Source organism: Melanerpes formicivorus, unplaced genomic scaffold (assembly GCF_026170545.1).
Source record: "Melanerpes formicivorus ecotype bairdi unplaced genomic scaffold, bMelFor1.0.p_v2 SCAF_99, whole genome shotgun sequence".
In the NCBI taxonomy this organism is placed as follows: domain Eukaryota; kingdom Metazoa; phylum Chordata; class Aves; order Piciformes; family Picidae; genus Melanerpes; species Melanerpes formicivorus.
The window spans coordinates 1,898,621-1,911,971 of record NW_027142451.1 but is presented as its reverse complement, the minus strand read 5'-3'; the positions used below and the strand labels follow the sequence as shown (position 1 = coordinate 1,911,971).

Below are 13,351 nucleotides of genomic sequence, written 5' to 3'. Positions count from 1 at the left end.
CTTGAACTGAGGGGCTGTAGCAGGAAAGGGTTAACTGAAGTTTGATTAGAAGTACCCAGCTGCAGGATAAGAGTAAGGAATAACATGTACCTCCAGGTTCCCCTGCTTATAAATTAAGCAGGGATAGAAATACATTTAATGTGCTGGCAGCTGGAAACAGGAAAGCAACTTCACAAAAGCAGCCTCAACAGAAGCCAGAGCTGAGACAGCAGCCCAGCTCCAGCCTCCACAGCTGCTTCAGTTCCTGCTCCCTCACTGCTTCAGCTTCTCCAGCTTCAGCTTTAGCATAACCAGATCCACTCAGCAAGGGAGCAGTTCCTCCCTCACCTCCCTATCATGTCACAGCCACAGATCCTGTCTCCAGCAAGGGGACAGGGAATGACAAAGCTCCATGGACACTTTAATTGCTTCAGTGTCACACTGCAGACAGACACACCACTGGTCAGGGGGTGGAAACTACAAGTACCATTCCTGGTCTCAGAGCAAACACTGCTCCACACTGCTTTTGCAGTACATTCTGGTTAGAGTATGGTTGGATGCTTTATATGCTTGTGTGCTGTTCATACAGTGCATGTGGTACATGTAACTCACTCTGCTTGTGTGAGACAGCCTAACCCACATGGGATAAACCTTAACAGGGGGAATTTATGCCCCAGGTCTTTCATTGCCCAAAGTCAAGGGGGTGGAATGTGGCAAAGACTGCATTAGGACATTGAGTGTCTTGAACGTGTCCAGAGAAGGGCAATGAGACTGGAGAGAAGCCTATGAGGAGAGGCTGAAGAAGCTGGGATTGTTTAGCCGGGAGAAGAGAAGGCTCAGGGGAGACCTTATTGGTCAGTACAACTACCTGAAGGGAGGTTGTAGCCAAGTGGGGGTTGGTCTCTTCTCCTAGGCAATCAGCACCAGAACAAGAGGACACAGTCTCAAGCTGTGCCAGGGAAGGTTTAGGGTGCATATTAGGAAGTTCTTCATAGAAAGAGTGCTTGGCCATTGGAATGTGCTGCCCAGGGTGGTGGTGGAGTCACCATCACTGGAGGTGTTTAGGAAGAGACTGGATGGGGCACTTGGTGCCATGGTTTAGTTGATCAGATGGTGTTGGGTGATAGGTTGGACTCGATGATCTCAAAGGTCTTTTCCAACCTGGTTAATTCTATTCTATTCTTTGTGCTCTTTACACTGTTTTGCTCTTTTGTGCTCTCTTGCCCCTTGCACATGCTCTGCCCTTGTGCAGGTGCTCTGCCCTTGTCTGAAGTGCAGAGAGAAGCCTTGCTACCCAGGAAGAGCTGTCGTGCCTCAGTTTACCTGGGAACCAGCAGAGAGTCCTTCACATCAGCTGCACTGAAACTGCAGCCAGCTTAGCATTGCACTCACAGTCCCACCAGTAGGAAGAAGCTGCCTAACCACATCTTGAAGGGATAGAGACCTGGGAAGCCAAGCCAGGAAGCACATGCCTCAATCCCTTTCAGCAGCTCTAAGCATGTTTGCTGCAAGCACAAAGCTGCAGCCCTGAGAGCCAAAGCTGGTCCCTGTGCCTGCTGCTCACAAAGCCAGAGCCATGCCCAGCCGCTCCTGCACCAGCTGCCAAGGCACAGGAGGAGGAGCTGCCCATCTCTCCACACCTGAGAGCCAAGCACCACGGTGATGATCCAGAGCACCATCCCTGCCCTGCTGGGACCGCCTGGGAGTGTCCTGGTGTGACTATTTTAGGCTGTGCCTGGTAGAAAGGGACAGTTGCTGGAACACTCTGGCTGAATATTTTGGTATTAAAATGAATACAAAGATAAGTCTAAACTAATTTCATTAGTAGATCGGTAGAATGCAACTTTAAATTTTAGTTCTGTTTGAATCTCAGTCAGCTCAGTCTGTCTTTTTCAGTCTGCCTGTTTCAGTCTCTCTGAGCAACAGCTGTACTCTGTCTGTCGGGTGCTGTCGTGAAGGCACATTATGCCCAGATATTGAATCTTGTCCCAGCATGTGGACAAGTTCCTCCTCCTTCTGGAGGAAGACAAAAGCCAAGGCATTAGCCAGGCCAGCACGCACCCAGCGCATGTAGTGCTCGTGCAAATACCAAGTATGGCATGCTTCTAGCTTCACGCTTTCTATAGGCTGAAGCCAGTTGTTTATGAGAGTGCCCATTGGTCAAACCCAGCCTCGAAGAATCTGTAAGTATAAACACAGTTGGTAAACAAGTTGTCCCCTCTTTAACTTTGTCTCTATACTTGCTCAAGAGAACAACTCTCGAGCCATAGCCTCTGCCATTGAGCTTATTGTTGTTAGCTTCTGTCATACATGCACGCATACTGAAAGCCTCTGCATCGTGAGAAGCGATTGTGAGGATCAGCTCCAGAGGGAGGACCTTCTCTGAGCCTGAGAAGCCCAGCGTTGTCACAGCCAGTCATACCGACTGGGAGAGCCCACCGTGCCACTGGAGGACTGGACCAGCCCCCAAGGGTAAGATCTGCCCAGTTGCCGGGGAGAAGGGACTTGATGAAGACCAAATCCACATATGCCTAGCCCTGCTGTAGCGGGAGAGGAGCTGCCACGTGTGCTGCTCTGAGCCCTGTAAACCTCAGAGAAGACTAAAGCACTGTTCGTGCCTATACTGCACCGAACCTGGGACCACTTCGAATGTTCTGCTATTCCTTTAAGCCCAGTAAATGACAAGCCACCACTCAACGCAGCCGCATTCTCTCCCCTAGGCCGTTTATATCAGCCCTGAGAATCACCGTAGCCAGGCTGACCCCATAGCCTTTGTCAGCTGTCATGTCCTCTGAGCCCGCCTACCGGCAACTGTCGCCCTGCCCTGCTGTGCGAGCCGACTCCCGAGGGCCAACCCCACGGGCTGACCCCGACCAGGATCGATCCCTATTGTCTGGAGAGAATCAGCCGAGTCCTGAAGGGAACCTGCTTCCGAGCTAAGCCCAGGTTCCATTATTCCCTCTCCACTGCTGCGGAGAGAGACAGAAACCCAATGCCGCCGTCCAACTCGACTAGGAACCACTCCAGTGACAGCAGTCTGCTGAACCCCCACCTTGCTACAAACAACAGCTACAGAGTATCTTCCACGTGCTTTCCACCCACTAGCACTCAGTTCAAAGCATCCACATCTAGCAGAGTAAGCGCTGATGCACAGAAACATTGTAATAGTGCTGTATATAGCCAGAAGCCACCTGCATCCCACTGAGTCACTAGAACATGTATATAAGTTAGTGATTCCTCAGTTATTAATAATGTGATATTTAAAAAATAATATTATCATCATTCATATTTCGTATTAATAAATTTAATAACCTCTTCACACCAGGTGCTGACCTTTGACTAACAGCTAAAAAACTAATTCTTGCATACGCTTTGAGCTAACAGAATTTCCTCCTTAATAATTACTTTTTTCCTCTCTCTCTAACCCTTTTTGGGAAAAAAGGGAGGAAGGTGGAGAAGGGGGGGGACAGTTGGGGGGGAAGCCCTCTTCTTGGAGGAGGGAAAGGTGTTCTGTATTACGTTATTTGCTGTATATTTCTGTATATACTGTAAATATTGTATATCGTGTATATATTCATCTGCATCTCATCCTGCTTGTAAACATAGCTCTCATCCATCTACTGCTTCTCCGATTGAGTTAGTTGTGTTTTCTTTTTCTGGGGGGGGGGGGGGGAAGCTGAACTTTCTCTCACCACCACACCTGGACAGCCTCATAGGCTTCCATGCTGTGGGAAGCTTGCCACACCCCACAGTCGGACATCGTGTCCGGTGGAAGCAGGGGAGCTGCTCCCCCACAGCATCCGGCAAGTGCTGCAACACCAAGGGATCTGCCTGAGAGCCTGCTCCAGGTGAAACAGCCTCCAGCACAGCCCTGTGGAGCCCATGCCACACCCCTGCAGCAGCAGGAGAGCTGCCTCGACTGCACCCAGAATGGAGCACACCCAGAAGCCAGCACAGCACCCACCCAGCTCCCCCAAGCATCAACCAGCCCAGCAACCAGCCCAGCCACCAGTGCACAAGAAGCTCAACATAAGCTGTCAATGTGCACTTGCAGCCCAGAAAGCCAATCAGATCCTGGGCTGCATCAAGAGAAGTGTGGCCAGCAGGTCAGGGGAGGGGATTCTCCCCCTCTACTCAGCTCTGGTGAGACCCCACCTGGACATGCTGGAATGTGTCCAGAGAAGGGCCATGAGGATGATCAGAGGGCTGGAGGACCTCTCCCATGAGGGCAGACTGAAGGAGTGTGGTGAAGGCACATTATGCCCAGATACTGAATCTTGTCCCAGCATGTGGACAAGTTCCCCCTCCTCCAGAAGGAAGACAAAAGCCAAGGCATTAGCCAGGCCAGCACGCACCCAGCACATGCAGTGCTCGTGCTGACACCAAGTATGGGCATAATTCTAGCTTCACGCTTTCTATAGGCTGAAGCCAGTTGTTTATGAGAGTGCCCATTGGTCAAGCCTGTTGTCGGGCAAGAGGGGACATGGGTCCCAGGAACACCTGTGCAATTCAGGCCTTGAAGAATTCTCTGTTGATAATATAGTGGCAGAGTAGGAGATGTGAGAAAGTGCTGATTGCTTGGTATGCTGAAGTCCAGCTGCCCCTGAGATGGGAGGCAAGCAAGATAAGGAGGAGGCGAGATCTGGGAAAGAGAGCAATTAGGCCGGATAGAAGAATTCCACAGAGTTGTGAAAACAATGATGTAACCATTTAGAGAGCAACCAATAATATGTTGCCAAGTGGGCATAATTATAGCAAACTGTATATAAGATGTGTCTGATGCTCAATAAAGTTGGAATCCGCTGATCAAATTGGTCGAATAAGCGGCCCCCTTCTTGCAGTACAAGCCCAGCCTCGAGGAATCTATAAGTATCACCCCAGTTGGTAAACAAGTTGCCCCCTCATTCACTTTGTCTCTGTGCTTGCTCGAGAGAGCAACTCTCGAGCTGCAGCCTTTGCCATTGAGCATATTGTTGCTAGCTTCTGTTGTAGATGCATGCATATTGAAAGCCTCTGCATCGTGAGAAGCAGAGAGGGAGGACCTTAGCAACCGACGTTGAGGAGCCCAGTGTCGCTACAGCCAGTCGTACCGACCGGGAGAGCCCACCGTGCCACCGGAGGACTGGACCGACCCCTGAGGGTAACATCTGTCCAGTTGCCGGGGAGAAGGGACTTGATCAAGACCGAGTCCACGTATGCCTAGCCCCGCTGTAGCGGGAGAGGAGCCGCCACGTGTGAAGCTCTCAGCCCTGTGAATCTCAGGGAAGACTAAGGCATTGTTCATGCCAATACTGCACCAAACCCGGGACCACTCTGAGAGTCCCGCCGCTCCTTTAAGCTCAGTAAATGAGAATCCGTCGCCTAACACAGCCGCATTCTCTCCCCGAGACTGTTTGCATTAGCCCTGAGAATTGCCGTGGTTGGGCCAACCAGCGTAGCTTTGCCTGCTGCCGTGTCATCCAAGCCCACCTACCGGCCACCGTCGTCCTGCCCTGCCGTGCGAGCCGACTTTGAGGGCCGACCCCACAGGCCGACCCCGACCAGGATCGACCCCTGTTGTCTGGAGGGAATTGAATATCTTCCACGTGTTTTCCATCCACTAGCACTCAGTTCAAAGTATCTGCGTCTAGCAGAGTAAGCGCTGATGCATAGAAAGATTGTAATATTGCTGTTTATAGCCAGGAGCCGCCTGCATCCTGCCGAGTCGCCATCTAGTGCCCAAGCAGCAGAACCGCACCCTTCGTTATATAAATATAGAAAGAGTATGTAACTAGTTCAATTAAGTTATAATCATAACACTAAGCCACTTGTGGAATCTATTTCACAAACGTGTACTAGAACATGTATATAAGTTGGTGATTCATCGGTTATTAATAGTTTTATAATGAAAATAATACTTTCAAAATTCATATTTCATATTCATAGTTTCATAGTTTCGTTCAGAGTTGGAAGGGATTCTATCTAGTTCAACTTAAGCTTTGTGCCTTGTATAGGTAACATGGCCCAACATGACAGGCAATAACGAATTTTGTATGAGCTTACAGACTGTGGGTGAACCTTTTCAGACGTGTCTGATAGGGATACCCAGATTTGATGTAAATATGTTTGGTTGTTATAGTAGTAATAGTTGTAGTAATGAGAGTGAAATGGCAAATTCATAGTATCACAGTATCATTCAGAGTTGGAAGGGACCACAAGGATCATCTAGTTCCAACCCCCCTGCCATGGGCAGGGACACCCCACACTAGATCAGGCTGGACAGAGCCTCATCCAGCCTGGGCTTAAACACCTCCAAGGACGGGGCCTCGACCACCTCCCTGGACAACCCATTCCAGGGTTTCACCACTCTCATGGGGAAGAACCTCCTCCTCACATCCAGCCTGAATCTCCCTACCTCCAGCTTCATTCCATTCCCCCTAGTCCTGTCACTACCTGAGATCCTGAGAAGTCCTTCCCCAGCCTTCCTGTAGGCCCCCTTCAGATACTGGAAGGCCACAATGAGGTCACCTCAGAGCCTTCTCTTCTGCAGACTGAACAGCCCCAACTCCTTCAGTCTGTCCTCCTAGGAGAGGTGCTCCATCCCTCTGCTCATCCTTGTGGCCCTTCTCTGGACACGCTCCAGCACCTCCACATCCCTCTTGTAATAGGGGCTCCAGAACTGGACACAGTACTCCAGGTGGGGTCTCACCAGGGCTGAGTAGAGGGGGAGGATCACCTCCCTCGACCTGCTAGCCACACTCTTCCTGATGCAGCCCAGGATCTGATTGGCTTTGCGGGCTGCAAGTGCACATAAATTTAATAACCTCTTCACCACAAGGAGTTGGGGCTGTTCGGTCTGGAGAAAAGAGGGTGACCTAAATGTGATGTTAATCGTAATAAGTAATTAATATTATTTATATATCATAATTCATGCTAATAACTATGAGATGCAGTCAGCCTTGGGCTGGAAAACAGTGTCCTGGACTAAACCAGCCTCATTATCATGCTACAAAGCACAGCTCCTACCTGGGAGACCCCTGCCCAGAATAAACCACACACCCTCTGTACATACACAGGGAACTGAACAGCAGCTGGAGCTTGAATGGAAGCCAGCAAGAGACTGGTCAGTACCAATGGAGCCTTAGTAGGTGTTGCCATCAGGCATAGCTCATGCCCTGCACTGGATCAGCATCCACCAGGAATTTCAGCTGTCTGCTGTCTTTGTGGCAATGCCCCCAGCAGCCCAGCTTGTGCAGCTCTGCAATCTAGCAATGGCTACTTGCTAGTGCCAAACCCAGCCTGCAGGAGTTTGATTCCCGATGTTGCTGACAGGATGACATCAGGAGCTGCACAGGACAGGGCCTGCTCCTGTCATCCCAGCCACTCAGGCCCCTGATGAACCCTAAATCACTGCACAAAGAGGATGCTTGACCCAGATGGACCACTGACATGGCCACCTGTGATGTCACAAAATGCTGCAGAAGCCAGCCCCAGGCTGCTGCACCACTGACTCAGGCAAAGCCAGGAGGGATGCTACAAGGAGGGGCAAATGTCACCTGAATACCTCTGGCCTCTCAAAAAGTGACCCAATTGGGACAAACATGCCAGGGTCTGCTCTTGCCCTAACACCAGCTTAGGCCCCTGAGGCACCCTAAACTGCTGCCCACAGGTGCTGCTCGCCCCTGACCTACCACTGAAGAAGCCATGTTTGACATCACAAAATGCTGCAGCTGCCAGGTGCAGGCTCATGCTGGATCAGGTCAGGCTGAGTGAACTGGGATGTCACAGGCATGGCAATGTCAGCTCTAACCAGAGCCCCTGAGCTTTCCCAAGGGAAATGTGGAAATATATGGACTGACTCCAAGTATGCCTTTGGGGCGGTACATGGAGCCCTGTGGGAAGAACCAGGACTGCTGTCAACTCAGGGAACAGGTATTAAACATGGGGAAGAGATACTGAGGCTGCTGGCAGCAGTGCAAGAGCAAATCAAGGCAGCCATAATGCATTGCAAAGAGCACCAGGAGGGAAACACCGGTCAAGAAAGAGGCAATGGCCTGGCAAACAGCTCAAAGGGTGCCCAGGGAGGGGAGGAAGGTGGCAGAGTTTGATCTTGGATGGTAAACTGTCAGTTGAGCAGCAGAAATGAATCAAAGACCTCTTAGGAACCAGGGTAGGAAAGGGCTGGGCCAGGACACTGGGTGGGAAGTTAATCATACCTACTAACTTCCTCCGGGCTTTTGTTCAGGTGCAACAGGCAAAGACTGTGATGGGTTAACGCCTCTTTCTGAAAACAAAAGAAGAAAGCAGGGGGGAGGGCTTGCGGGTACTTTACACTCCCTGAAGGGTGTTTTCCCCCTGGGAAAGCTGAGTGTGTTCCACTCCCCCCTCCCTGCCCAGCTAGGGTATAAAAAGCAGGACATCATAGCTGTTGGATCTCCTTTTTGGCTCCTGCCTCTGCTGGATGAGAGCTACTGCAGCTGCCCTCCTGCTCCTCAGCCCCGTGGCCAGACCTGATCCTTTTCCCTGCTGCCTCTGCACCTCCTCAGAGAAAGACTGGTTTTGTATTTTTTTTTTTCTGTCCCACTCCTATCCATTCTTGTTCCTTGCCCTTGTGAACCTTTTTTTTTTTTTTCCCTGTTATTGTTATATATATAATTTGAAGAAAACAAAAATTAATTATTTGCCTCTCTACTTCCAAGCTTACTCCAGATTGTTGCTTAGTGGATTTGCTCCTTACCCTTTTTTTTTTTCCTCCTTTCCCTGTTTGGAGGGAGGAAGTGGGGGGGAGTGGGGAAGAGATTCTCAGCCTTTTCCCCATTTGAGCTTTTAACTCTCAGTTAAGGCTCAAACCATTACATTGGGGAATGGAAGCTCTGTGTGGAAAATTGGTTCAGGAGTGTCTAGCAGGAGAATTATCTACCCCAGGAGAGCAGATAACCAACAGTGTGAGGATGTCAGGACAAAATCCCATGTCAAGGGGCGGTGAGGGAAGGACTCGCACAATCAATATGATTGATAAGCGAGCTTCAACTTTATTGTTCAAGCGCACGGCTTATAAAGCATCTCAGCTAAATATGCACATGTCATCATTCCATAGCTACAAAGCTATGATGACACATACAGTTATCTTAAAGCGCAGCTGCAAGCATAGCTACAAGGCCATGATGACCTTGCTACATCAGCATTTTAGCTAATTGTGAGCAGTAAATACTAAGATGGAGTACGGCCTACACATTCTGCTCAAATAGTTGTTCCATAGACCCATGTCCCTTAGATTTAAGCCATTCCTCAACATGAAGAGTGCCTGAAAGCTAACCCCAGGGGAAGAAGAGGAGTTAGGCTGGCACAGATTAGCAAAGGACAACAGGACAACAATGCAAATGGATTTCACTGAGCTCCCAAGAAAGGGGAATCCAGGTACCTGTTGGTACTCACTGACACCTCCCCTGGCTGGCCAGAAGCATTTCCCTGTGCACAAACAAAGCTCCAGAGGCTACTAAAACAGAGTTACAAGAGGCAATACCTTGCTCTGGGGCACCTGCTGCTGTTTCCCCAGAGGACCTCATTTGTGGCCAAGGTGGTACAGCAAGTAAGTAGAATCTTAGGGATGGGTTGGCAACTCTACACCCCCTATAATCCACATTCCAGTGGGCAAGTGGAGGAAATGAACCAATTCATCAAAACCCACACAGTCAAAACTGGGCAGGAAGCAAACCTCCCTTGGCCACAAGCATCACCAAGTGCCCTGCTGCAAATTCAAACCAAGCAAAGGACAAAGGAAGGGTTGAGCCCATTTGAAATCTTGCTTGGAAGACCTCATGCAGTAGGAGCTATGGACCCCTCTGAACCAGGGCCATTCAGAGAGGCAATGTTGAACAAGGAAGTTCAGCAGATTGATAAGAGCCTGAGCATTGTTACCAACCAGGTGACTGCAACCCATGTGAGGGGGTTAGACAGAGCAGGCCCTGATGGGGAACCCCGAGACTATGTCCATATCAGATCTCTTTCAGAGAACCCTCTGGAGCCCAAGTGGCCAGGACCATATCAGGTGTTGCTGACATCCTTCACAGCCATTGAAACCAAGGAACAAGCTGCCTGGATCCACTACACCCCAGGCAAGAAGGCTTCAGTGGGAGAATGGAAACTCCAATCCCAGGGACCCCTGCAGCTCAAGCTGCATCGATAGTTGTGGCCTGTTTGTTGGTGAACACTGCTGAGGGATGGGAAGAAAATAGGTACTGAAATGTTAGTCAAGAATTGGCTTTGCAAACTAATCTTTCTAACTGCTGGAGATGCACCCAGATGCCCCCAGGCCAAATGAGGACCCTGCTACTTGGGGTAGCTTCAAGGAATTGGACTTGGGAGCCACCAGTCTGGGTGACTACATCTGAAAGTGGTTTCCAAAAGAGTCAGCATGGGAAAGATGATTCAGGGAGCCTGGGTCCAAAGTTTGATTTATTAATTGTGGATTCTTCAAAATCCCTCTTTGGGGAAGGTAATGAAAGTAACGAAAACAAGACAGGGTGGCGAAATCTAGCAGGATTAGAATAACCTTTATTAGAATAAACCTTTATTAGAATAAACCAAACCAGGTTGGAAGAGACCTTCAAGATCATCGTGTCCAACCCATCAACCAATCCAAACCACCCAAACAGCTAACCCATGGCACCAAGCACCCCGTCAAGCCTCCTTCTGAACACCTCCAATGACGGCGACTCCACCACCTCCCCGGGCAACCCATTCCATAGCGCAATCACTCTTTCTGTATAGAACTTCTTCCTAACATCCAACCTGAACCTCCCCTGGCGCAGCCTGAGACTGTGTCCTCTTGTTCTGGTACTGGCTGCCTGGGAGAAGAGACCGTCATCAGCCTCTCTACAACCTCCCTTCAGGTAGTTGTAGAGAGTGATAAGGACACCCCTGAGTCTCCTCTCCTCCAGGCTAAGCAACCCCAGCTCCCTCAGTCTCTCCTCATAGGGCTGTGTTCCAAACCCCTCACCAACTTTGTTGCTCTTCTCTGGACTCCTTCCAGCAAGTCAACCTCCTTCCTAAACTGAGGGGCCCAGAACTGGACACAGTACTCGAGGTGTGGCCTAACCAGTGCAGTGTACAGGGGCAGAATGACCTCCCTGCTCCTGCTGGCCACACTGTTCTTGATGCAGGCCAGGATGCCATTGGCCCTCTTGGCTGCCTGGGCACACTGCAGGCTCGTGTTCAGCCTGCCATCAACCAGCACCCCCAGGTCCCTCTCTGCCTGGCTGCTCTCCAGCCACTCTGACCCCAGCCTGTAGCACTGCATGGGGTTGTTGTGGCCAATGTGCAGAACCCGGCACTTGGATGTGTTCAATCTCATGCCCTTGGATTCTGCCCATCTGTCCAGCCTGTCAAGGTCCCTCTGCAGAGCCTCTCTACCCTCCAGCAGATCAACTCCTGCCCCCAGCTTGGTGTCGTCAGCAAATTTACTGATGATAGACTCAATGCCCTCATCCAGATCATCAATAAAGATGTTAAAGAGCACAGGGCCCAGCACTGATCCTTGGGGCACACCACTAGTGACTGGCTGCCAGCTGGATGTGGCACCATTCACCACCACTCTTTGGGCTCAGCCTCCAGCCGCTTCCTAACCCAGTGCAGTGTGCTCCCATCCCAGCCATGGGCTGACAGCTTGGCCAGGAGTTTGCTATGGGGGACGGTGTCAAAGGCCTTGCTGAGGTCCAGGTAGACTACATCAACAGGCCTCCCCACATCCACCAGGCGGGTCACCTGATCACAGAAGGAGATCAGGTGCAATTGGAATTATTCTTCTCCTGGAGAAGCCTCAGGAGACAACCCATGGCCTCAGGCTCAGCACAGCACCCACGCCTGACTGCCCCATGGCACCCAGCACACAGCCTGCCCACATCTCCCCCCTGCACCTGGCCCTCAGCCCAGCCACTGCCCTTCAGCACAGCAGCTGCCCGGCAGCAGCCAGCACAAAGCCTCCAAACCCCCAGGGCTCCCCCACACCCCCCCCAGCAGCCTCTGCTGCAAGCCACACCCCATGCTCACCACCACCTCTCCTGCACACAGCAGCCCCCACAGCACCGCTGCCAGCTCAGCTCTGCTGCCAGCCCAGCACCCAGCACAGGGACACAGGGCCAGGGCCACCCCTGCAGCCCACCAATGGCTCCGCCTGCAGCACAGCAGCAGCCAAAGGGGGCCTGCAGCTGCCCCTGGCAGGGGGATTCAGCAGCACAAGGAACCTCCAAACACACCCACCCCGACCCCCCCCCCCACGCACCCACAACCCCACACACGACACCCACCCACCCCCAACACCCTGCCCTACCCCACACACCCCCCCACAGACACACACAACCCCCCACACCACCCCCAACACCACACACCCCCACAGCTCCCCACAACCGCACCCATGATGAACAGAAAAGTCTCATTAACACAATAACAGAGTTGATAAGAATTTTCTGCTTGTTAGCTGAAATGCTGGAATGCAGGGAGGGGGAGAGGGGTTGGCACACAGCCTTTGGATAGATAAGGAATAGCAGTATTTTTCAGTGAGTCACTTCTGTTAGTCTTGGACAAGATGATCTTTTGTATAAGATAAAGGACACCTGCATGATATGTATACTTCTGCTATTTTTAGATAGATAAGCTTTGTATAGATAGGAAGCATCTGGATCCCTGTCATTATAGACAGATAACTTTTTGTATAAGTTTGCCCAAAACTCTCTGAAGACACACAGGTCTTTTGAAATGATTCTACCTGTGTCAGGCGCGCCAGAATAGAAGCATGATACAAGAAACTTACTGAGTCTCTTGTGTGTCATTCTCTAAGTCACCCACCCCCTCGCAGCACCCCAGCACTCCCCACTCCAAGCCTCACCACCCCGACCCACACCACAGCCACACACAGCCTCCCCCAGCACCAACAGCTCCTACCACCAAACCCACACAGCCCCACGGGACCCCTGCCCAGCCCCTCAGACGACTCTCTCGGCTCCGAGGCCCTCAGGGAACCTCACAGACTCCGCTGTAACTGCTCAGGCCCCCCACGAACCACCCCCCACAGCCCCACAGACACCATCCCCAGACCTCACGGACCCCTCCGCAATCCCAGCCCCAGGGCACAGCCCTCAGCCCCACGGCATCCCAGTGCCAACCCCAGGAGCCGCTCCCCCAAGCCCCAACCGATCCCCATCCCAGGATCCCCCGCTCTGTCCCGCGGGTGCCCACACCTACCCCACAGCCGCGGCGAACGGGGCGCAGAGCAGGAAGAATAGGCAGGAGGAAGAGGAAGAGCTCGGAGCAAAGGCAGTCGGCAGCCCCTGGCAATGGAGGCCCCGAACCGGCCACGTTTCGGCCAACCGGAGGCGGGGTCTGGGTCCGGAGAGGA

General features: G+C 51.6%; 1 protein-coding gene across 3 annotated transcripts in view; it reads right to left on the bottom strand.

The window, feature by feature from the left end:
* LOC137455441 (zinc finger protein 271-like) overlaps nucleotides 1-13,318 on the bottom strand; it is a 48,584-nt gene extending 35,266 nt beyond the window's left edge. For all 3 annotated transcript variants that reach the window (XR_010990827.1, XM_068166245.1, XM_068166246.1), the window contains exon 1: nucleotides 13,198-13,318. The gene's annotated coding sequence lies outside the window, so the exon portion shown is untranslated. The remainder of the gene's footprint in view (nucleotides 1-13,197) is intronic.
* Nucleotides 13,319-13,351: the final 33 nt, after the last annotated feature.